Source organism: Tigriopus californicus, chromosome 3 (assembly GCF_007210705.1).
Source record: "Tigriopus californicus strain San Diego chromosome 3, Tcal_SD_v2.1, whole genome shotgun sequence".
In the NCBI taxonomy this organism is placed as follows: domain Eukaryota; kingdom Metazoa; phylum Arthropoda; class Copepoda; order Harpacticoida; family Harpacticidae; genus Tigriopus; species Tigriopus californicus.
The window spans coordinates 6,055,821-6,077,657 of NC_081442.1; the positions used below are offsets into that span (position 1 = coordinate 6,055,821).

At 43.1% G+C, this 21,837-nt stretch overlaps 1 protein-coding gene across 1 annotated transcript in view; it reads right to left on the minus strand.

Moving 5' to 3' along the window:
- Positions 1-20,737, minus strand: part of LOC131877626 (uncharacterized) — a 42,163-nt gene extending 21,426 nt beyond the window's left edge. Inside the window, exon 1 of the mRNA XM_059223359.1 lies at positions 20,382-20,737. The gene's annotated coding sequence lies outside the window, so the exon portion shown is untranslated. The remainder of the gene's footprint in view (positions 1-20,381) is intronic.
- Between the last annotated feature and the right edge of the window lie 1,100 nt (positions 20,738-21,837).

The window sequence follows — 21,837 nt, forward strand, 5'->3', positions numbered from 1 at the left end:
ATCATCGTGTTTCTTCTAGATGATAGATGAAGGCTATGGCCTTAAATGCTGGGACTGATCTAGTCTTGTACCTGCGGGAGCAGTCCACAGTGTGCGCACTGTGGAACTCCATGATTGGTATCGAACATCACCAACTTCTTTTTCCGGAAGTTTTGATCCCAGCCGTAGGATTGGACGTAATGAAGTTGTTAGGAGATGCTAATGAGGCCAACATTCATCCGTAGTATTTGGATCTATCACAAATACCCACCCACACAACCAGGCAAACATCCTCACATCTACATACTACAGTCAACGAGAAGTCATCAGCACTTACCTAGAATAAATAGGAATGCAAGAATTAGATGAGACAAGGATAAGGATCAAGGTCAATGGGTGTAATTCGTTAGGGTCGGCTCAGAGCAAAAATGAGGTCAGGACTGGCTTTCCTGATATTGACAAATATCCGACTTGAGCTCGTGTACCATTCTGGCCGCGAAAACCAACTCGTGGAGCCCAAGCGAAGTTTGTCCAATAAAAGCATGTCTTTTGCTGAAGAAGTAATATCAGATTTTTTCGGTTGTGTGAGTTAACTGCACATGGCTTTTAGTGCCCGTCGAAAGTTGATCAACCAATGACCCAGTTTCATGGATCAACCTGAAAAACGGCAGAGGTTCCAGCTAAAGTTGTACTAACCCGTCCTGAGAGACGAAAGAGGCTTTTCTAACAATAAACTCTTACAAGTTGCATGCTCGGAGTGAATTCCCCACCCACGTAAAAAGAGCGATTGGATGTGTTTCTCGTGGATATTTTATGGACACTCTGGCCAAACGTGCCAACCATTGTGGACTCGTTCCATACCTGGCTGGCTCTGGATAAAAGGATCGATCGAATGGCCCCACAGAGGTCATCGCTGCTTATCACGCATGATTTCATTTCCAGATTGAAATGGGGCCAAAATTCCAAGGCTGCACACTCCAAAGTAGGGAATTCCGAGCACCAAGAGCCCTTCGCTCCATCGTAACGTTTGGTATACGAAGTACTCACTCAGTGTGCAGATAAATGTGTAATGTCAGGCATGCACTAGCGGCCAATTGACGAAGCTCCCACTGGAGATCATTAATGATCATATCTTCTGGTCCGTCAGCTCGCCTCAATGACGACGTCTGTCAGCCCGACCAAACCATAAAAGATGGTTAGAAACTCACGTGGAACGAGTACTTTCCACATTTACAGCCTTGTGCTCTCATAAAGAGCTACTTGTGTCATGCTCATATTGCAAATTAGATAAATGGTCCCCATCTTGTACTACTTTACTACCCTCTATACCCCTCGAACAAGGTCAGTTAGGCGTGCCAAGGACAAATCCCTCGATCCCCCATTGTTCCACATGCCAAACTGAATACTTGCACGCAATAATGAGCAGCAGTAAGTTGGGTGCACATTTTGACATGACACATTCATGATGATGATGATGATGATTCGATGCACTCCATCAAATCAAATCTTGTACCTTTGAACAGACTGGAACAAATACCAGACTTATCATCATATCTCAAGCTCAAAAGTATCATTCGAGCTCCAGCCGGCAAAGTAAAGTTCACGTCTTTTTCTCACTCCTCTTGATTCCGATAGTTGGGACCATGGACACCCAAGAGAAGTGCTGCACGATGCATATACGTGAGGTCGGTCGTAGAAAGTTGCCGAATCCCGCAAAAAGGGGAACATTTCTCTCCAAAAGTTAGTCGTTCTTGCCCTGAAGCATCTCTGAGAGAGAGAGAAAGAGAGAGAGAGAAAGACCTCGGAGAGTGCAGAGTCTCTTCGTGTAGGAAACTTACGTAGTGCGTAGTACGTCATTGTTGTATTGTGCTGTGTTCGGAGCAAAAAAAGTGAACGGGCTCAAACGGAATAGAAAAAAGCGCCCTGAAACCAACGAGACCGAAAATGGAAAAGACCTTTGCCATTGGCACATAAGACCTAGTCTCTTTAAGCCAAGTTTATCCACTTTCTTTCTTCCTAAGGCGCAAAATGTTTCACTTGATCGTCTGGATATCCACCTACAATCGTTCGTGTACGAGGTGGGGCGTGGTGGTACTGTTGGTGGGTGGGTGAAGTTTATCGTGAAGGTCAATGCAAATTTTCCTGCCGCTATGACTGTGGCTCAAGTGGAACAAAGGAATTCGTTCGAGCCTTGTAACTGCGGCATGGCAATGTTATTCCGTTCCCAGTTCCATGCGTGCAATCAGGAAGATGTGATTGAGGAGAAGCACAATCATATCTGAGAAGGGCCTGCTTGGCGCCCATCAAAGGGAAATGGTGGACTGCGACCCGAATTTATGATGGACAACGGTAAAAAGTCGCCTCCGTTGTCCTCGCTTGACAAGGCACAAAATATGGAGGACATTTTTATCAATTCAGGTTGTACTTCTTTTTGGGTCAAAGATACCTCGAGCATTCCGGTCTTTTGTGACGACACAAGCACACTGTAGAGGACAGCCAGTTGATCCAGCTAACCCTAATATCTGTTCTATTTTATCTTTCCAGGGTCGGGATGAGCGAGCCCTTGAGAAAGGTATTTCCTTAATAAAAAAAGGCAAGAGTTCAGAGAAAGCTTTAGAGCTTTTATTTTCATTTGCCCGGGGATACCCGAGGAAATAACAACGACAGTCATAATTTAAGCATTGTCATGCAGTGGTGGACAAAGCTGGTCTGCGCTTAGATTTGCTTAGATTTTCCTCTGTCATCTTATCCGTCTCGTGTGTGCTTGTGTGTATTCCTCAATGTGGTCTGGAACCCACGATGGTTGGGTTTCCCCATACTGCATGCATCAAGCAAAACCCGTGTTAGCCACCTTATTTATAGTTGATTAGATTAATTGTGCATAACTCTAGAAAGTGCATTCAAAGTTAAAAAACTGATGTTGTACAATGCGAGTGTAAGACTTCAATTCTTGTGATTTTTTGGCAATGGTTAATATGTTCCATTGTGGCTTCAAGGTTCGAGAAAGTCCAAGAGTGGTCGTGTGCTGAAAACGAAAGTTGCAAAATGAGAGGTTGCGCAGTCTGGTTATCTATACATTTCGACAAAAAGAGTCGGAAACTTGCGACTATTTATGACAAGACGAAGTAGATGGGTTCGCTGGTCCTGAGTTTGTGTCATTTCAAGTGTCAAAATGCATTTCGAATTTCTGACAAATGACTGATTTTCCTCAACAGGAACTATTTTATCACTCTTCAACCGGAGGTGCGTCTTCCGTTGGACTTTTTTCTTCGTCTTCTGTGGTTACGATTGGATTTTGAATTATTCTCGCTCCTCTCTTCCCTTCCCCTGTTTCTAAAAGGCTCGTTGTGTATGTGGAAGAAGATGATATATTAGAATATTTTACCTTCCGTTCACACCTTATTTGCGGATCGCATTTGCCTACTACGTACTACGTACTCGTGCCAACCTCTACTACTTCGAAAACGACTACTGTATGTAGGTACGTACCACTCCAAGAACTGTTGGAATATGCCTCCTCCTCCTCCTTCAATGATATGTGCCATATTTCAGTCATACCCGTGCACACACGTGGCTAGTGGGCCTGAAAGAGGAGGTGAAGAAGGAAAATGCACCTCTTCGGAAGGAATAATAGCTTAGTCTAAGATTCAGAGAAGAAGCCAAGAGAAGAAGAATGGGAAGAATTGATAAATGATTGCTTAGCGAAGAATTCTAGCATCGTACGTGACAATCGACATTCCTGTTCTTACAAGAATGTTCTATTCCAGAGAAAATCATCAAGCCTTGCCTGAGTTAGTGCATTGTACACCACTTGGCCTTTGAAGAAATGCTTCAAGCGGATGAAAGTTTCCTACCCCTTTCGACAATTGTTTGAGTCATTCGATATTACTGCACCTCTTGAAAGTCTACCAACGTCTCCTCAATCTACCTTGGATGAATCTGACTACCAGAATGGTGGTATGAAAGATGCGAATATATTATGGATGTCTGTGCAGATTGTGCAGACCATGGGTTAATTAATCAAATCAAAAGACTCGGTGATACTCCTGACGCAATTTCTAACGTCCGTGTCATCCTTGACTATAAGGTCACTCGCAGCGACTTGTTCTACGAATGTAAAGGAATAAAAGGAGAGAGAGAAAGAAAGAATGAAGAGACGAGAGATTGAGATTTCAAGCATGCGTCAATTGTGAGTGTGGATGAGCATAAAAGTGTCTCTGTTTCTTCTGCAATTCCCTCCGAGAGGCATGAGAGCCGAAAGCGAACGAAGTAGCTTCTTCAATAATGACCGAGTCATGGTTTCGAAGGGAGCCGGAGACGAACAGGACGACTTGTATTCCGTTTAGAGACCCGCCAACAATTAACGATTTCCCTGGCAGCTCGCTCGTTGGCTTGAGCCTTGTACGTACACTTGGCTCTCAAATTGAAATGCACGATAAATCTTGGGTCGCACATCAAAATTCTAGTGGCACGACCGTGTCTATTTCTCCTCCTCGCACTCACTTTTTTCCATCTACAATTCTATATACTCCTTACACAGTGGAGGAGTCCTGCAGTGTTAGTGTAGCCTGTGGGTCGCCGCAGAGGGATGCCATTCTGTCGTTAAACAAGGCCCGTCCATCCTTTCGAGGATTTGACATTCGCCATTAAATTCATTAGGCAGAAGAAGCAATTAATTGGTGATAAATTGAGTGGAAGAATCGAGATGACGACGAGGACGAGGACGATGATGAAGATAATGATGGCGATGGGGAGGACGACAGGGCTTCTGGTTTTTCTACCTACGTGATAAAAATGACGATGATGATGACGACGATGATAATGATGATGAAGACGTTGATCATTTTTATCAGTCCATCGCCAAGATAATTTTCTCATGAACCTGCCACTGGTCGTTCCTTGTACCTGCAATTGTCTGCTTGAACAAGCCTCCTTCTATTCATGGTGGCTGGTGCGAGACAAACCAGAATGGTTTTGCTATTTATGCGTGAGGTGGTGTTCTTAATCCACTGATGGAATCATACCATCCTTGACCGTCCAACACATCACGGAATATGGCAGAGTCGGTGGGAGGCCTATTGATTGCCTGCAGGCCAAAGCCAATTACTATTTTCGCTCCGAGGAACGACGGATCAAAACCAGAGCGAGCACCACATTTTCCCACGACCTTCAAGTTATTTTGTACAGTGAATGACGAAGTCAGTGGCAAATGACTTTCCCTATGAGGTATGATTACGAAAATGAAGGACATGCAAATTATTTGATTCACGGCCCGGGGAGGAAATCAAATGACCTACGTCGTCCTAAAGAGGTCTGCTATGAATTTGAATTTGAATATCAAACCGTTTAAGCGTTACAACGAGTCCATTATAATGAGCAGTACTTAATTGATTGTCAATAATAAAGTAGTTCTCATTCATCTTGTATTCAAACCAGTTTTTGGACTTGATATGTTGAACTTTCGTGTGATTTTTTTTCCTCGATCTTCAAAAATTAAGGTTTCCAGCGTTGGCATGATTTGGCATTGATATTGGTGATTCCATTTCCGTTTTTCGAATCACCAAATTCGTCAATTCTAGGGTAAGAAACCCTGGTCAGATGACAACTGGTAGTGTTTGGATCAGCCGGTCCAATTTGTATAGGGTGTGACGAGAATGTAAATCCCCATGCTGGATTTTAGGGCCAAACTTTTTGCAAATGAGCAAATTTAAATGGAAACAGATTTTTGTGCACACCTTATTTTGGCTCAATCTGATATAAGGTTTAATTCAGTTTGATATCAGCTTCTGTCGTGTTCATTCTCAATGTACTTGAAAAATGGTCCAATCACAAAGCCAACGCTTTTGTTCTTAAATCTAGACGGTGAATCTGGGACCAACAGGGATGGGCTTAAATACAGTCTTAGGTTTAAACCAAAAGCCAATGCGAAGGACTCACCAAAACATTTATCTTGATTTCTTAAAATTTCTCCTAATTATGTCCCTATGATATTTCTGCACCCGTTGAATTATTCATCGAAGAACTATGTTATTGATGATCAATAACATGACATCATTCCCAACCCTATCCAAGCAAGCTTATCGATGCTCTCTGAGAAAAAGAGGTCACATCGAAGGAAAAGCCATTTGCTTTCAACCTTGAGGCCATTTTCGCATCCTAATGCCATATCCGTTGTGCCCTTTCCTTGGTGATCCAAAGAAACACCCGAAACTTCGACCGGGCCACTTTTGAAGTCGCCAGAAGCCAGAGAGAGAGCCAGCAAAATTGGCCTGGTAAGAAGAAGGTAGAAAAAGTCACTAATCAAGACGGTGATTTCGGAGATTTCGATCCCTCGCTAAGGCGCTATAAAGGGGTGTGGCACTCGTTGAGAAAAACAGCAACTCTTAGTTGGCACTACTCCTCAATCAGTTAAATGAAGCTATTAGCGTCTCGTGTCAGTTTTTGACCGAGGATAGTGTCATTAGGTTACTATTGTAAATCATGACTTCTCAAGATACCAGCTCTATCCCCTTAATCGTTGTTTATCGTAACCTTTGGCAATTTGGAGAAGCTTTTCGACAAATCGGAAGCGACTCTGCTCACAGGAGCAAATTATTCGCGATGAGAAAATCATACTTGTTCTCAATTCCCCTTCCCTCTCCTTTATCAACAATATCAGGCAAGTATTTAGCTACCAGCGACACGACGTAGCACAGATATCTGGTACGATTAACCTCAAGGACGCGAAACCGACGCAAATTAAATCGCAATTTGTCACCCCCGAAAACCTGTCCCAGGAAATTGTTCAAGATAAAAACTGTCACCCTGATTACCAGCGTGGCTCGCTTGCCACCCCGAACAGTAGAGTCGGTTGCATACCGTAGTGGCAATCTGAGAACAAGCGGAAAACCGTCGTTTGATAATCGCCCGGGGCAAATGGAAGTCATGATGCCGGCCAAGGACAGAGGTAGGGCCTGGATGTAAAGGCATGAGTAAATTTCATGTTTAGAGGGTTTTCCAAATAGAACTAGTTTGAACTGAAAATTTGGCTCAATTTCAATATTTGTCATAAGCATTGCGAAAAAATTGGTTAGAGAAAAGTACTAAACATGTGCTGCTTTTATTCCTTTCCAGAAATGACCTGCAGTTAGAAAATATGTATTTCCATTTTTCTTTTACAATGGGATTTTTAATTGCTGGCTTAATCTTGATATCTCTTTAATGACATTTTTCTTAACAAATCACTACAATAAGCAAGATTGTGTGGAATGTGTGCAGATATCCACAACACACCCATCCATTTCCAGAGGGTTTCATTTTGTTATGAACACTCTATTCGCGTTTATTACGAGTAAACTGTTTCAAATCTGGGGCTTAAGTAAGCACGTTTCTCGTGATATTGTTCGGAACCTGAGGCCTGGAGTCTAAGTCAAGCCATTTTCGCAAATGATTTGTGCCAGAGTGCATTTGTGCCTATGAACGAGAAATTGAACGGGATCTTAGGAATGAAAATATGTCTCAGCAAATTCTTGTCAACTGAGGGGGGGAGGGGCTCAAGGTCAAGGAGTTGTACCCCAGGACAACTTGGTCCACACAGAATTGAGGAGTTTTCCAGCAACCTTTGGGTCTTATACTTAGGGGGAGAAATATTGAGCCATAAAAAGTCAAAATATTTGGTCGTAAAATCCATCTCTTTCGGAAGTTCCTCTCCAAACAAGGAGTGAATGAGAGAAGAGAGAAGAAACACTCTCTTAGCGAGAGAGACAGTGTAAGGAAGAGTTTGTATGAGAGAGAGAGAGAAAGGGAAAAGTGTAGATAAAGACTAAAGGCTCTTATTTTAAATATTCCATTTTCTATCTCAACCAGGCATTCATGCAATCCAGCGGTGAAAAGAAACGAAGCTACTTTACTTGATACTCTTAGGGATGTGTTAAGGTGGAGGTTGAAACTCTGGAGAATGGTCAAAATGATCACAAAGGTCCCTCACACAAGTTTGAATTCCTATATTTGACCAAATGCGTAATGCATTTACCTAAAAATAGCCAGCCACTTTGATAGACTGCGAATAGAAATGGAAGCATCAACTTCATTATTCGCAAGGCTAAATGTCCGCAGTTGTTGTGGAAAAGCTAATAACTGAAAGATAATATCTTTAAATTGGAAGAAGAGTAGATTGTATATAAGTGCTCCATGTAAGTGCAAATTAATTGATTAGTTCCAAACAACAGATGTGGGGTGATTCAGGCACATCAAACGAATACCCTCATACACTAAATTCGTGCCAAGATCAAGCAATTGGGAACGAATCCTCGGAGTGGAACGTTTGATGAAAGTAAATGACCCTCCAAATAAAGAAGTAATAGGACCTTTTGAAGTCACGAAATCTACAGAGGATAAGCCGGTTGTCACTCTGATTTGTAGAGGTACAAAGGGGGGAGGGGGGGTTGTTTCATAGATGTTCTCGCATCCCTCACGTATGTACGTAAATTCACATTTTTTCCGCTGAAGTCTGTTGACAGCCCTGGATCGACCAACTTCAAGCACTTCAGCCCCAAATGGGGTTGAAAAAACAGCCAGATTCACGCTTTCTATGCATAGGAATGACTTCGTTAACTTTAAGAAGAGGTAAAAAGGGGTGACTGGATCCAGCATATCGGAAATAACAGGGGGATGGGAAAAGGGGAAAAGATGATTTTGGAATCTATTCCACGAACTCAATTGCACGGGTGAATGGTCGAGTCCATTAAGGGGCTTTTTTTCCTTCCACTCTCGAACCTGACGCCTATCGTTCGAAGTCAGAATAGAATTCGGTTTGAAAATTCCAATGAGTCGTCGTGCTCCCATTATGAACCATTGCCCTCCCTAAACAAGTAAACTACTCATGGACTTGACGTACAATGTACATATAGAATTTGGACTGCAATTCCACAATCATTAAGATTGAGTGCCTCATGTTTTATGGTAATTACGAGCCTCTCTGAGGCTTCACTCCAGGTTCGTCTTATAGCCGAGACATAAGTACAGAGTACTTAGGACCAACACACTCGTTCAGACCACGAGAGGAATCCTGGCGCATCATTCCAGTGAAGGTCCATCTTCTGGAACGGCCAAGCTACCCATCAAGCGACGATTTCCTGCCCTTTTCTATCAGCAGTTTACTTTTATGGCATTCGATTCAATTAAAAGAGATGGGTTTCGTTTTCAATACCAACGATATCAAAGTCATCCCAATCGCCACAACCAAGGTTCTCTCCTCCATTGTAGATACGTACAGGAGGTCGTACGTACGCAGAGCCTCACTACTCACAGTACTGCGTTCATAAGGCCTAGGGAGCATGTAGTACGAGTACCAACGACAATGACGGGACCGACCACGTCTACCTCTTCTACTACCAGCACCATCATCAAACATCTTACAAATCCGGCAGAAATGAATTGAATTGCATTCATTCACTCGGAAGGAAGGGGCAAACATATCTTCAATCGAAGTTTTTCCTTGAAAAATCTGCCCTGAGGAGCTTGTGTATAGTTGCAGTAACAGAGTTACACACACTCACCAACTCGAACATGCAGTCTACAAGTGGAAATGGCAAAATCTTTTTTTCCCGAAATAGGGACGAAATTATGATTTGAACGAATTCATTCATCCTTTGTGACTGCCTTGCTTTTCGGCACCCATTCATGGACTAGTTTCACAAGAAGGACGAAAAAAGAATTCTTGTTTCATGGATTGGAAGCTTGCGAAACTCTAGGCCAAATTGCATTGGGAATCAATGATAAACCTTCCAAAAACAGTCACATCAATCTTTGTCGAATAAAAACACCTTTCGAGGATGAGTGTGCGTGTATGCGTCAATATCCATTCCAGATCTTCCATTACAATTACATTAACTTACAATTTGGATGTCGAGTGCCAAAACGAATTCAGACCATGACAAAACTTCTGGCAAGATGATTGTGATGATTCGCGTATTTAACTGGGAAAGCTGAATTGGGAACGGTAACATCGCTCGAGACATACTTACTATGTGCGTACAAACATCCAAAGGCGTTTGAGATTTTCCAGAGGCCCGATCCTTTCAATATAGTAAGGCACAGACAGGCACATTATGTGCTACATATATAGGAACGTATAGTACACTACCGTGCTTGTGCACTGGTAAAGAAGATAGTGCGTCTGCTCCCTCCAGGACCATGTCATTTTATGTCGTTTCATGAAGTTCATTGAATGCAATGTGAGCCACCTTGGATCGATCTCGACTATGGTTTTGTTCAAGTTACTTACTGCCATCAAAGAACCACTTCTATTTCGACACCTCGCTTTGAAGTTGAACCCGGCCTTGCCTTTTTGAGAATAAGTACTTTTGATCACACAGACATGTACACACATACACGCACACACAAACTCATTAAATGGCATAGGTACATCCAGCTAGGTTTCCTTAGAAAAGGGGGAGAGAAAGAAAGAGAGGAGAGCAATCGAAATAATGGAGCAAACACAATCAGAGTCAATTTCCTGAATGGCAATTCCATTCTTGCACCTGGGTTCTTCAGATACGAGGTGATCATCGAACGAAGTAGGACAGTCTTGCAGTCATGTTAGAGCTGTATTAGATTAAGGTGGATAAGAATGAGTTGGATCCTAATTTTGACCAGGCCTTGAACAGCTGTTTTGTCCTGATTTTTTTTTGGCGTTCAAATACGAATGACGAGTTTGTCGAGCTGACATTTGTCAAATTTCCAAATCTCCTCATCAGCAACTGCCGAATATGGCGAATATTTCCATATGCTCATTTATCTGTTTGAAGGTATTTATACATACCGATTTATCTACACTCAACAGACAAGAAAGTCCGATTGATTTAGGACCGCATCTCAGCTGTTCAAAGAGCCCCTCCCCGACTTCATATACCTCCACCTTGCCAAAAATAAAAACCTCTCCTGATCTTTTATTTATATCTTTTGGGTCACAGATTTGATGGGTAACAAACTACCACCAGAAGGCCTTTCCAATTATGCATGAAACAAAGCAGATCTTTGGCTGGATGAATCTGCTTCTTATGTTGGTGGCACATGAGCTACGACCAAACGTCCTCCAGAGCAATGATATGACCCTCCAATTTGGCGTTATTCGACTTTGAAATGGCGCAGACTCGATGATGATGATGACGATGATGAGAGGGAGAAGGCAGAAATTTGTTTTGAGCGTTGCCGTATTGTTCATCTCGTTTGGAGATTTCACAAAGATGTCTAATCGGTTTTAAAATGCTCCGGGGTCAACGAGGTTTGACGAGAATGGATCATTCTTCTCCTGCCAGGCCTTTCTCTCGTTCTTCGTTCTCTCTTCGACGATCTTAGTGTTGCAGTTCTATTTTTGTACTTCTATTGTCAGCTACCCCATACTACGTATACCATACTATAATGGTGCTCGGGCGCTTCATTTGCATCAGTCATTTTGAATGCACTTTCACGGGGGACGGGCGAGGGGTTATTGGGCATTGTTTCCAAGGTCGGAGAGTTGAGGCGTTATGAGGTCAAGCATGTCCATATCATCTCGGCGTTTTGGTCCAAACAGTTGTCTTTTTCCCCCTCGTCGAGAATTGTCGAATCGGGGCTCAAATCAAAGAATACGCCTGAATAAACCTCTGACACAGTGGTTCAAATGTCTTATCAAGTTTCAAGAAAAATACCCAAACACGTCGTGGAATTTCTTTAACTCACAAAATCATGACGAACAGTTTTGACTTTATTGTGCTGTGTGGAACTCTAGCTTAGGTTAAAAACTTAGATGCTTTAAGAACATAATAAATGCTGAAAGTTTTCAAAAACTTTTATCTTTGAAATTAGAAGCACTGGACATTTGACTTAAGATATGACCTGGGCATTTTGAACACAAAATGGATGAAAGTAGGACGAATTTATCCCATATAGCCAAGCCTCGACTTGAAAGATCTTTTGCAATTTCTAGTCAAGTGGTGATTAAGTGTGCTTCTAATTTCCAAGTAAAATATTTTTCATAATCTCAGTTTTTGATACGCTTTTCAGGTATGCAAGTTTCTAGTTTTGAGCTAGAATCCTAAGGCGCAATAGAATTAAAGGTTTTTTTTAGACTTCTGTGAGGTAGAAAAATGCCAAGAACTGTTTTGGTTATTTCTCGCTCGAAACTTGATAAGGTATTTAGACCACCGTGTCCTGGATAAAAGTCAGAACCCACTACTGAATCGCCTACTGCAGACACGTATACGCCTTATCTTCTCGTACCAAGCAAATGCGTTTGATGGACGAACTGATGGTGGTAGGTTGATGGTTTCAAAAGATCAATGATATGCAAGCCTCCATGAAACCACATCCACATCCATCTCTTTCCCGTGCCAGAAATAATGTGATACCCAATCGATTGAATGATTGCAAAGCACCTATTCAAATGGAACGCCATATTAATTCACTTGGCAAGTACTATTTTCAATCCCTCCACTTGGACATTCCGTTCCGTGGTTCTTCAGGATTTCTGGCCGACCAGTTCCGATTTGGCTGAAATTAACCAACGAGTCAAGATCGCGGAGTGATTCAAATGACTGCCAGCGGTTTCTACTTCTGAATCTCATTGGGAGTAATTTCAAAATAGGGTGCCTACTTACGTAGCAGAACTCTCGGTCATTGTTTCTTTCTTCGTCTTCTTCTTAGGGACCCTGTCGAGCCCAGGGCCTACCACTAAGGAGGGCCATTCAAAAGCCGAATTTCCCAGAGGCTGGCCAACTCGAATTAGTTGAGTTTTGTGAGTCAAATTTAGATTCCCCCCCCTGTCCATGTGTCCATACACTTGAGTGCCTCGACGGATTTCGGATCTCTCGATTGTTGGCCTCCTTGACTTTGAGCACCCCACTGGTTGACCCGAACGAAATTGTGAATGGAGATCAATCATGGCCTTTCAAAGTCGTTCAAGTCTGATGCTCGAGTAATCCGATATGGATTCATGTCCAGTCATGCTACTGCTGGCCGTTATTATCATTCAATTGTCTTCTAGTACTCGAAATGCGTGCCTCCGGGCAAGGACAGGTGAACGGGTGTCCATCACGATCCCATGTACGGTACAAGCCAAACAAACCCGAGGACCAAATGGCAGGCTGGCTAAACGAAAGTGAAATGAAAAGAAACTATTATCGATCCATTGGGTAGAGTCAAGAAATCGCCGAACCAGTTTGTCAAGCCACTCGAAAGTGAGACTCACAATTAGTAGACGACCACACGTTAGAACTTACTGCCGAAACTCAAGCCGATTTGAAATCTCCCAATCCAAGGAGATGCTTCGTCGTAAGGTGAGACACAATTGGAATTTTGCCATCGTTTGTCAATCATTCTCGTCCCGCAATAGTTGAATGGCTCGTTGGATCGGTGACAAGGGCGACATCGTAGCTGTGAGATTGTATTAAAAAGGTTTGTCGTTTCCATGGCCAGAGTGAAAACAACTCAAACGATCAGGCCAGCTGGCTAGCCAGCTACCATTGGAATGGTCTCTCTTTGGGATTGGAAAATGACTTTGTTAACCAATGTGCTTGTAGTCCGAATGGCAGGCAAAGCCGGTGGAAATTGTGGCGTAACTAATTGGATAGGTCTCCTTTCGAGTTGTTCGTTTTCTTCATTTGCTTGGGCCAAAGAGGATTTGATGATGCATCTCTCTGATATCGTTAAGACTCCTCGGAATAGCGGAAACCACTTGGACTTAGCCTCCGTAGCAATCTTACATTCATCGCCACATGACTCAAAGAAATGCCATTCACCTACAAGTCTAGGAGGGAGTCCATTGCCAACGACTATACTATGCGTTTGTGCGTGCATGTGTCATTACTACTTCCAGGTACCTTTTGTATTTTGTGAGTTCTGTATGAATGTAAGCACATGTATGTACATACATACGTGTATGAACTAGGAATCCCACCTCCCGATGAGATCATTAGGGGATGATTGAAATTTTTGTCTCTCTCTTGTCTTGAAAAGATCTACTCAGAAGAGAGAAAGGACTCTTGGTCAGTGGACATTCTTTGGAATGTGGCTGATCGATGTCCCACCAATCCAGGCGGGACTCCGTGATCCGTACCGTTACCTGTGGTTGAGGAGTCCCTCTGGACCACAAACACAACATTTTCTTTCACATTGGTTTCGCCTGATTGGTTTACATCATGGAGATGGATTTGAATTTCTCTCGTGTGCGGTGGCTCCATTTGTTGTGCGAATGTATTTCTGTGCAACGATGGTGGCCGAGCCGAATCTGTCTCTCTCTCTCTCTTCTGTCTTCTCTTCTTCTTCTTCTTCTTCCGATATTCATTCCTCTTGCTGTTCCTGTAACTGTCACCTTCGCATGAGTACAAATGTTGTAACTGAACACCTTTTATGGCGCTTTGGATTTGAATTTGTGTTCCGAATCCAAGCTGGTTACCAACTCTTTCCTCTTCTCCATTTCACGTGCATGCGTACAAACCACCCAGTGGATTGAACTACAGCAATGTACGTACAGTAGTTTGAACGAACACGGCATTTCCGAAACAATCGTAACCAAAACCCACTCGGACTTTCAAATGGCCATTTGAAATAAGATAATTCCTGTCAGATTGAGAAGACTCGTTTTTCGCCTCGAATCGGTCTCATTCCACGGGCAAATCCATGAAATGTGCAGAATATGGCTAATTGATGATCAGGCTGTGATCGGAGTGGGTTGGACTTGAATAGAAGTTGTTGACATTTTCCGTTTCCTGATCATATGTATGTACTATGTGAGAGACCATCCCAGGTCTGGAATGATCTGTGTCTTTTCCGCGAGACTTCCTTCAAATTCGGGCAATTACATGCGTATGCCAATTATCATTACTTTTATTATTATTATCCTCATCAAGAACATCTCCGACAGTGCCATTTGATAGTGATGAACACGCATCAAAATTCACGTTCCACATTCACTGTCTAGCCATCAAATCGAGCGAAGACGTGATCAGAGCAAGGCCTAACTGGCATTTAGATACATTAAGCGATGAGAAGTATTTGAGGTCTAAAACATCTTCCTTTCAGCTGTGCTGAGTGTACCAGAGCTCGGGGAAACTGATGTGCATTCACAATTAGCATTGCAAAGCTAATCTTCATGGGATGGATCTATTAAGTTGGTGATGCTCCAATTATCAGCTCCAGATCCATTCTTTTCTAGGGTTTCAAGTTGACTTTTGTCATTGGCATTGGTCTTATCGTCTGAGCGGCCTGGACAAATGGTCGTAAATTATCAGCAAGCGATGCTAAAAGTCACTTTAGCCTGTTGGAAAATCGCCAAGAACAATGCCAACGAGGTCGGGCCTCGAGGTTGGTCATGTGCCACAACTCGTTTGCTCATTTATTTGTTGTCATGGATAGCCTTGGCGAATTCCTCCTTGACTGGGTCGCCTTCAGGTTCATTTTAAAATGCACGAAAATGTTGGACTGCCCAATCCTGATTCATTTTGGTCCTACCAAGTTTGATTTAGCATCATCTGGGATGTTCAGGATTTTTTGAGCTCGTAGCAACACCCAATGCAATTGTGCCCTAAGAGCCCTTTGGTAGGTTCTAGAAATGAGGTTTGGTCAAACCACGTGACTGTGTTCGTGGTTTGACAATGAATATTGGCTCTGACAGCCTTGTTAGTTTTGCATTTCAAATATGAATGAACTTCGATCGCTATGGTTTTGACAGGCACGGTGAGGCGACTTTTGGAGTCAACGACGGCATCCAACATTGGCGAATGTATGCACAGCTCCGATTTCATGGATCCAGCGAAAAAAAAAAACATTCAGAAGCACCAATAACCCGGCTTTCAGACCCATTTCCTGTCGTGTTCATCCGCTTCCACGTTGCTTCTCAGAAGAAGCAGAACGGTGCCCAAACAACTATTCTGGGAAGGATAGGATCCATGCAGATTTTTTGACCTCATTGGGAGATGAGGTTCCGATTGATGGTCCTAATTTTGTCCGGACAAATGAGCCCTGATGTGTTCATGCATTTTTGCGAGGCTGACAGTCTGTACGGAGTAATCCAGTTTGATGGCACGATTCATCGACCACCTTCTGGAGTCACCGGTCCAAGTACATCTCACCCGATTTCGCAAGTCATAAATATTCAAATCATATCGTGGAGCTACCCCTCCTCCCTAGATCAAGCTACTCTTTGTAAGGTCATCACTTATGGGTGAAGGACCAAGCGTACCATGCACCTTGTGAACATATGAGCCATGCAGTAATTCAGCGGCTTCGATTTTGGTCGAACTTATTCTGCTGGATGTTCGTACTCAACTTTGTGAACGAATGGAAAGTAAAATGGTCCAATTTCTGACCCAGCTTGAACATGTGGCGAGGATGTAGTTAATTGGCGAAAGAACGCCTACCTGAAATGATTGGATAAACATCGCTGGAAATCACTTAGGCTATCACACACTCTCATATTTTGTTTTGGTTGTAAAATCCACCCACTTCACCGGATAAATGTATCTAATGAGACAAGTATGGATGACCAACTGGCGAACACCGGACTTCAAGGCGTTGTCTCCGTGTCTTCCAGAATTTTCAACATACCCCACTGGATCATAGAATTCGTTGCAGTTGGCTCACGCTTACTTTTGTCTTCGTATCAGAAACTAAAATAGCTCAAGTGTCATTGTGGTTGAGTGACTCATCGTCCATTAGATTGGGCGGTTGGGCGGGGTTGGCAGTTCCCCCCTTGGGGAAATCTTTCTTCATTGTTGATAATCGTCGTCGTGACTCCACTGTCCACTGTCCTACGTCCATGACCATCACTTTACCGCAGAAGAAGTGATTGTTCTGAATCAACCCACACTAATCAAAATATGACTACTAAGAGAGCCGTGGACGATTGCCTCCATCCCTCCATCCATCTTGCCATCTCTCTTGCAATCCATTCATCCACCCATCCGCATGGGATAAGATGATAGGCATGGTATGCCTCTGGCAAAGGTCTTTCTGATCAGAGTGACCGATTCACTTTTGTTCGACAAGATGACATTTGGCGATATACGTACATACTACTTGCATGCATACCACCCCACAGTTCCCATGATCTCGCTCTCGGCATGAAATCACTGCATCGGGGGTACAATAGCCACTGCCTGATTGCTTAGCGTGTTTGGTTTTGTCTAATGAGATCAGATAATTGAAGCAGTGAAGCTACTCTCAAGCGCTAGAGAAAGAAATGTAACCGACGTTCCTTCGTCGTACTCGTCGTACATTCATGGGCGAGTTTCTTTACGCAATCTTCGATGTGTATCACTTCCTTAAAGAATGAGCTGGACATGGTTTTGGCACAGCAGTGTTTGCTAGCACTTTCTTTCAAAAACGTGTTTTGCTCGTAGGGCGACGAAGATGAGTAAGTAGTAATTAGTGGTTGGCGTCGTTTGTTCAGGTTGCAAGAATTTTCGTTCATATATACGTGTTCGTATGCAGGTGGCTGTAAATCGTATTCTTGAAATTTAATTACTAGATGGCGCCCTAACAAAGGTAATTTGTGGCGAAAATCTAATGTGAATGATTTTGATTTTGCTTCTACATTGATATTTTGACGATTGAACTCTGTCTATAGTTTGATTTCAAGACGGTTGGAATCTGGCTTTGATCTAATGGAATTTGGTAGTCTCCTAGCTATCTGGTTGGTCATCACAAAATAATGTCAGAAGTTGGATGAAAAGGTTTTTTATCTGGCTAGGTGGCTTTATTAGGTATGAATAGCATAAATAATGGTAACGTCGTCTACTTGATTGTGAGATTGTTCGGTAATCCTTCAAGAAATGTGTATTGAGCGCCACGTAGCTCGTTAGAAATCTGGTGTTCCTTAAGAATCTTCATGTACATGTGCTTGGCCGATCGTAATGAATGGTAGTCCAATTTGGTCATGGGAGTCGAATCCCTTTGACCATTACTCTGTGAACTGAGCAACGGCACCGACCGAAAAAATACGAACAACGCCAACCATTTGTCAAACCTATTTACTGCTGAGGCGTGACAGCTGAGCCTTGTGGGTCTCCTTCGAAGATTGATTCTCTTTTCGGTTTCTGGCACTGGTCTCACCCACAACAATCAAGAATGATAATCAACATTGACACTCATCATTGTTCCTACATTCGACAACCTCGTTGGGCAAAAAGCCAGCACCCGCCCACTCACGCCCAGCCTCGTTTCCTGACGTCATTCAATTAGAAGATTTGGCATAAACTTCAGATTCCTTGGGAAATTCGATGACCTTGGTGAGTAAATCAATTTCAGAGAATAAAATGTCAATAGCTCATACGTGAGTTGAGTGAACGACCGGCCTCGGCCAAATTCCTCCGCATTCAGAATGTAGCACGTAGTCTAAAGAACAGGCAAGCTGGTTGGATTCGTTTTTCATCTTCAATCTTGTTTCGTAAAGTGCAAAAATAATGGGCTAGCATTCTTGTTGGTCATGGGTAGAGTGATGCTTTCAGAGGAGTGCCACACTCTGCATTGAGCCAGTCGCTCTCCCAACCATCTATTAACACGCTACGCTGTACGCGTCCTAATAGATTCTCTACTTCAAGTTCTCTGACAAGGAAAGAAGACACTAACCAGCCATAAGCGATACCTTCTATAGATTACATGTCTCTTATCAAGCACTGGTGTGTATCCTTGTATCCTTGATTTTTTTCCGCTGAAAAGGAACCACCTCCCTTTGAGTTGCATCCCTACCATGTCGTACCAATTGTTAAGGCTCAATTAGTCTTTTTTCGCACTTTCGATCAGCGTGCAAGACGCAAGTACGTCAATTTTCGGCATTTCCATGCCATTCATTGTACGTTTATGTACCACTTGATCGACGACGAGCCTATAGCAGATAGAGAGTCAACCAGCCAGTCCTCAGCCATTCCTCAGCCTTGGTGGCGTTTATCTCGAATTAGATCATTGAAAGGAGGTGCGATAAATTTCTCAAGCACATTGTCCGTGGATGAATCAGCAAGTAACCCGTAGCCAGAGCGACGACTAATATCCAAATACCGTCAAGGGGATGTATGGAGGAGCCTTACTTTCCTAGTTAAGTGAATGAACGAATGAACGAATGAACGAATGAACGAACGAACGAACGAACGAACGTTGCGAACGATTTTTCGATGAGAGCTCAAGATCACGATTTAAGAGGAAGCCTCTTTCAAAGCTTCATTTTCATGGACGAGAAGGAGGAGGAACGAGCCATCTAGTCATTTTGCCGGCGTTTTCATATCAAAAACTCATCGACGATCATGATTTTTTAGAGCAGCCGCGCTTGGATCGTATTGGTAGCATTATTCATTCCTTAACTTTGGTAGGCGAAGACTCTTACCTGTACGAGACTGACAGGGACGACAACGAGGCCGGGAATATGCGTGTCTAATGTGTGCACCGCGTCATGACCGATTCTTGCCAAATAGGACATCATAAATTGCTAAGGCTGACTTTGTAGCTAAATCATGGGTGGAAGGCTTCCAAGTTCATTGGAAAGGTCACACTAATCCCAACCCATCGAGTTCCTTTGGTTCCTTTAGAGGTTTTTATCCGTATGGTTTTGTCCTATAGGAATGCCCTTGTGCCTGTTTGTTGGCTTGCTTTGTGCATTATTCGAAGTTTGAGGTAATTTTCTCCGAATACAAATAAGCCCTCTTTTTCCTGAGGGATTTCCCGTTTTCAGGATAGAATGTGTTGCAATGAAAAGACCCGAATCAAATCGAATGACCCCTGAGCGGAGTATGAGAATGTTCAATTGCTTCAACCATCCATCCATCCATCCATTCAACTAGGCAACCATCTCTACACGATTCATGCATTTCATTGGTCCAAGCACCAATCAAGACGAAGGAAATTCAAGACGAAAACGAACAAGAAACAATGATGACGAGCCTTTCATTAAAATATTTTTGGACCTTTGCACAACAGAAACCCATCAGACCCACAAAAAAGATGGACTGTTGTGCATTTCCCAGTCCGAAACTGTTGGGAATACGAAAAATGATAATAGTAGTGATGTAAAATGATCTTGAGGAGAATCATGACGACGCTGGGAGAATCGTTCATAGTGGTCAAAGATGCAAAACGGGGAGAACATCTTGCACATCCGTCCTTCCTGAGTCGTCATCATCATTCTAAAGGGTATTATTGTCAAATAATGTCTGACGGTTTTTTGGCAATGCTCATACCTCACCTTCTGAGAGGGCAAACCAAAACCTCTTCGTCCAGTCTCAATGCAATACGTAGCGGCCAATGGTGGTCCAAACAATGCCCACCTTAAATAACTTTCTTTAGCACTGTCAGCCGAATTGGGCTATGAATGCTTTAGAAAAAGTCTCCCTTTTTCGACTGAGATCGGAGCTCTCGTCAGGATTGCACTCGAAATCAAAATCATCAGATTGTCTTACCTCGTCATAGCGGTGGGTTGGTCAAAAGAAAAGTGAAACATTAGACTCTTGCAAAACTTGGCTTTACAAAAACCATTGACCACATTTGATCGATCTCACTGTAACGTCTTCAAAATCACTCTCTGAATCATTCGCCAACCAGAGTGAACTCACTCGATTTCCCGATTTCCCCAGATGTACAGTAGTAGTTGGATTAGACCAAGGCTCTTGCTCCAAAGTCATTGAAGAAAAAAGTCACATGTGCTCACACACTGACACTGCACTCTTGTTAATCTTAAAGAAATTCCAAATTCCGAGCTCAATTAGTCATTCAACCATTTATTTTGACAATCTATCCTCTTTTGTTGCAGAGTTCCAGACATTGACACTTGGACGGGGCTGATTTCAACCACTCACCCATTTCTAGGGCGATGATGCGACCAAAACGAAAATCGCTCGCTATGCTCTTCTTCTTGTTGACTCACAAACATATACATATATATGCCTTCGTCTTGGAACTGTATCTTCTGACAATGAAATCAGTCTTTTGTCAGGTCCATCACAACTTGCACCTTGACAAGGAGATCGCTTTGGTTCTTGGAATCAAACATGAACGGCATCAAACTTCCACATCTTGCACTCGGTTTCTCCTCGTCAGGGTGAGTGCAAGCACATCCAATCTGAAATTTTTTGTAGCTTAATTTTGAGACGATGCTCCCTATCAATGATGACAATAGAGCCCACTTTAGTTCGTGAGGGTGGTATGATTACCAAAACACAACTACTGACACTTTGGGATGCACTTAAAAACTCATGAAATTCAAAATATGGTTCCGCCGGCACCAGCACATTCATATCGTGCGAGAACATGTACTCCGAGTTCCGCTCGCCATGGCGCACAACGTAGACAGATGTTGGTGATCGGGACGAGTCTTGATTCTTGATGACCAATATTCTACCGAAGTCGACAGTGGTGGTCTTGGTAGTAGGAGTGGTGGTTGTATTGGCAACGACGACAACAGCAACAACAACGGCAACAACATCCGTTGTTTTGGCTTCTTGTTTTACGATACTTGTTGAAACGGAGCGGCCATCAACACACGGATTTCGTGGGATAAACGGCACAACAGGCACCAATCGAAGTTCTCCCACAAGTACACGGCACTTCACCTCTTCTTTCTGCTAAGAACTCGCACAAGATGTTGTTGCTTCTCCTACCATGACAGCTACTGCCTCACCATTAAGTTCACGTTCTCCGTAAAAAAGGCATTGTTTTTTCCCACGTGGAATTCAAATTCCTTGCGGCACTCCATCAACGAGGAAATGAAGAAGACGGACGTCCAAAACGCGACGATCAACGACAGAGCTATGAACGCTCCCAGCACGCTCGCTCAACTGAGAATCGAGAGCATGGCACCCATTGCATTCATTGGTTTCCCAAGTTACGTTCGCGGTCCGCCAATCCTTCCCCGTGTCC